The sequence below is a fragment of the Penaeus chinensis genome, chromosome 37 (genome assembly GCF_019202785.1).
Source record: "Penaeus chinensis breed Huanghai No. 1 chromosome 37, ASM1920278v2, whole genome shotgun sequence".
Taxonomy (NCBI): domain Eukaryota; kingdom Metazoa; phylum Arthropoda; class Malacostraca; order Decapoda; family Penaeidae; genus Penaeus; species Penaeus chinensis.
In genome coordinates, this window is record NC_061855.1 from 23,142,311 (window position 1) to 23,147,175 (window position 4,865).

Genomic DNA, 4,865 nt, shown 5'->3' on the forward strand with positions numbered 1-4,865 from the left:
GAGAGAGAGAGAGAGAGAGAGAGAGTGAGAGAGAGTGAGAGAGAGAGAGAGAGCGAGAGCGAGAGAGAGACAGAGAGAGAGAGAGAGAGAGAGAGAGAGAGAGAGAGAGAGAGAGAGAGAGAGAGAGAGAGAGAGAGAGAGAGAGAGAGTGAGAGAGAGTGAGAGAGAGAGAGAGAGAGCGAGAGCGAGAGAGAGACAGAGAGAGAGAGAGAGAGAGAGAGAGAGAGAGAGAGAGAGAGAGAGAGAGAGAGAGAGAGAGAGAGAGAGAGAGAGAGACAGAGATAGACAGAAACAGACAAAATAACAACTATTAACAAGACTATGTGTGTTATAAATACTCGAGTGTGTAGATTTCCATATATCTATGTACTTTACACCAGTTCCGAGGTAACTATTATTCCTAACTTCCCGCTTCTCCCCTTAGGCGCTGGACCGCGACCCGCCGCGAGGAAAGGACGTGTGGAAAGTGCGAGTGGAGGTGCGAGACGGCCAACTACCTGTCAAGGGAAGGAAGGAGAGGTTTTCAGGCCCTTCGTCTCCTTCTGCAGTACAGCCGCCTCCTTCTTCCAGCCCTGTGCATCCGCCCACATCTCCAAGACTGGTACACCCGCCTGCCCATTCTGGATTTGGACATCCGCCCTCACCGCCCGGCCCTCTACACGCTCCCTCCCTCTCGCGGCTTGTGCATCCTCCTTCTCCCTACGGCTCTGTGCACCCACCGGCACCCTTCGCGAGCGATGAGGATCAGCTGTCCTCACACTCCAGTGTTGTGGAAGTGCGCCCTCCTTTTCCCTCCAATCTCGAACATTCCTCTCCCTTCCCGTGGCTTCAAGTTGCCCTTCCCGAAGAGGAGCGAGTTCACGCCGAGGAGGGAGGGAGGGAGTCGACGTCGTCCAGAGCGAAAGGTCGAGCGCTTTTCCCGCTAAGGAGTAATGGCGAGGGAGACGCAAAAAGGCTTCCAGGGGAGACAGGTGATGTAGTGCGAAGAATACGTTCCGCCTCGGGTGACACGCCCTCGGGGATGCGAGGCAAAAATTTCGAGGAGAGTGGAACAAGAACCGCCGCAAAAGGAGGAGAGGCGGAAGGAAAGAGAGAGGCGAGTTACAGATCATATCCACTGCCTCAGCTTCAGCATCAGAGAAGGTCAGGGAAATTTAAGCTGGCCGATGCAACGTATAAGAGAAAGGAAATTGCGCTGCAGTCCCCGGAACACGTCCCCGTGAGCTCACCGTGTCCGTCATATCTGAAACAGATACAAAGTGGCCAAGGAACACCAGATCAGGTTACTCGGTATTACTGCATTTGTAACGAAGTAAATGAAAAAGAGATGCAGGGAAGTGAGGTGCAGATCCGTGAATTTCCGAGAAAAAGAAAGTGCTTATTTATGGATCATATTCCCAAGCCTCCAGAGAAGCCTGTGGGTCAGCTGAAAAAGACATTTCTGCCACGTCAGATTACATGCAAGGTGGGCGAGTTTGCAGATCAAAGTGGACTGGGGAAAATATGTACAATTTTGGTTCCTAAGATGTCTGCCGATGCCGAGAGTGCATCGAAACTAAAGCGAGAAAAAGTTAGAGCGAATACCTCAAAAAGTAAACATTTACATTCGAGTGATATTTGGAATGAATCAGGACTGACTGCCAGGCCAGACGGCGATGAAAATGAAGACGAGAGCTACGATCATATATTGCAAGATGATGGAGGACCTCGCGTGCAGATGCAAGGGCAAGAAACCAAGGGAAAAGAAATAACGGAAGGGAATCGCAAGCATTATAAGTTACATGACTCAGACAGCAAAGAAACATCTCCCGGATATAATCTTGATCGAAAACATTCAAAGCCACAAAACCGGAAGAAAAACGCAAATGCAGCCACACCATCAGAGGAACCGAAAGCCGGGGACGAGATCGACGAACAAAAGATATTCAATAAACGCCGCGAGAGATCTGTCAGCGACCGAGGACCCGGAAACACTTCCGAGGGCTTCGCCAGTGTACTCGAGGAAGTCAACAGCACAGAGAGCGGCGGTTGCGCTGACGTCAGCGTGTTCGGGGGAGATCTCCTGAGCTTTAACAGGACCGAGAAGGCCTTCCGCGGCGGCGGGGAGGCCGGAGATGAGGATCGGGGCCAAGGAGGACGCGTGCACCTGGTGGAGACGGTGCTGACGGTGCACGTGAAGGACATCAATGACAACCCGCCCGTCTTCCCTAACGCCACCATGTTCGGGGAAGTGCAGGAGAACGGACCGATCGGTGAGTCTCGCTCTCTCTCTCTCTCTTTCTTTCTCTCTCTCTCTCTCTCTCTCTCTATATATATATATATATATATATAAATATATATATATATATATATATATATGTGTGTGTGTGTGTGTGTGTGTGTGTATGTATATGTATTTGTATATGTATATGTATATGCATATGTATATGTATATGCATATGTGTATGTATATGTATATATATAAACAAACTTAATAACATGAATACACAAGTCAAATGAAACATTATTTCATAGAAAACGGTACCGTTTTGAACTCATCAAACGTAGAAAGAAGTTCGAATCATCGCATTTTTATTTCGTCTAATGTGGCAGTCTTTCATTTCATACTTACGTTCACACACTTACACACAGACACACACACACACACACACACACACACACACACACACACACACACACACACACACACACACACACACACACACACGCACACACGCACACACACACACATATATATATATATATATATATATATATATGTGTGTGTGTGTGTGTGTGTGTGTGTGTGTGTGTGTGTGTGTGTGTGTGCAGTCTTACATTGACCAATGAACCATAAAAATTCTAAAATTTTATTTTTAATTTTAAGATTTTTATTTTTTTTTTATTTTTTAGCAGATATCTATTAATTGACGTGCTTTTCCTTCTTTATTTATTCATTATTTATTTCTTCCTCCAGATGGTATTTTAACTTCATGAATATCTGTCTTGGATTCTTGAAAATTAACTTTCAAATTTCCTTTTCGAATGATTTTATTTTTGGTTCGTTATTCGTTTTCTTTCTTCTTTTCTTTTATTTTATTTTTCTCTTCAGTTCTTCGTTTTCTTCTCTTCCACTGTGTTCCTGTTTTCTTTCTATCACTTTCCCTGTTTAATTAAACGGTAGTTCTCGGTGCGCCTGAACATTTTTTTTTTCTTTGCTTTTCTTTTTTCTTAAAATATTTGTTAACTACATAATGAGCTTTTCTTATATATAAAAAAAAGAATAATAAAATAAAATAATCAAATAAAAGAACAACACTGATTGCACAATTTTTATTTTTTTCTCAGACATTCAAACACATTTTCATTAATACGATTTGTTCCTTCCACGATTCCTTTTTGTCGAAGGCCACTACGATCTCCTTTAAATGTAATAACTTTGATATAAAACTAGAAACCGGTGTTATACGCAATTTGTATACATTAGTAATCGTGAAACTAATAAGAACATCTGATGAGAAAGTCAAAGTATTAATAACAATGGCTTTAATATCAAAAATGATAATAAAAATGATTGATAGTGGTGCTCATGATGGTAATATTGATGTTAATAATGATAATGATAATGGTGAAAATATTGTTTTTGTTATCAATTATACTATGGCCATTATCATTTAAATTATTATCATTATTATTTCTTATCAACTTTATTGTTTTTATCATTATCATTATTGTTTTTATCAAAATCATTACTATTACTTAGACTATTATAATTTCATTGGTAGGCCTACTTTATGGAACTTTTCTTAGTGCCCATTTCAAAGTATTTCCTAAGACATGACTATTCCTTACTGAAAACTCACAAGCACATTTATCAACTACACTGCTTCGAGTCTTGCAACTTGCAACTCCGGCTGCATCCTGATATCAAATTTGTTTCCTGGATTAACAAGCCCACTCCTTTGCAAACTCCATGCAACACTTTTGAGTTCACTTGATCCGGGTTCATGGTGAAATCATGATGCCTGCTTCCTTGTCTTTTCAGTTGCATGATCAACACTAAAATTGCAACACATTGTTCTTTTCAATCTTAGATCGGGAATTATTGAATGACCGATAAATTATTGGAGTATACTTGCGAGAGTTTACAATTTCGTCTATACAAAAATGGGACACGTATTAATTACTAAATGAGGTTGTGTTGTTATTCAGGCACGATTCTTATTTTCTGACCTACCTTTATTTATGTCTCTATTTATTTCTCTTTTCCCTTACTTCTTTTTTATACTTTTTTTCCCTTACGAGGTTGGTATTTCGAGTTCAGAAGAATAAACCATTTTTCTCGAATTTTCTGCCATATATTCTTTAAAAAATATATATACTTCCCTTTTCGAATAACATTCATTTTTCCAGTCATCTTTTTTTTTCCATATGTTCTTCTCTGTTCCTCTTTTTCTTTCTATTCCTTTCCTTATTTATTTAAACGGAACAGTCTGGCTCGTCTCAGGTGAGTTTCTTTTTCTATGTTAATCACGTAATGAGCTTTTATTCCCAGCTCCCCGCTCTTAGTACTGCGAATTAATTCAACAAAAAAACTAAGTTAAAAGCATTTTCACTAAGCCGACTTGTTCTTTCCGCAAAATTAATAATGATGATGATAAACCTCATTTAGAAAACTAAAGGATTATGTTATAGTTTTAATTATGTGCGTATGTGTGTGTGTGGGGGGGGGGGGGGTATAATATTTTTCATCAATCTTCTTTATTGTCATTATCAATTTTATTATTATCACCATCATTATTTTTATTATAATTTTTGTTATCATTTTCAAGGAGGAGGAGGAGGAGGATGGTGATGATGATGATATCATTAACATTATTATTATC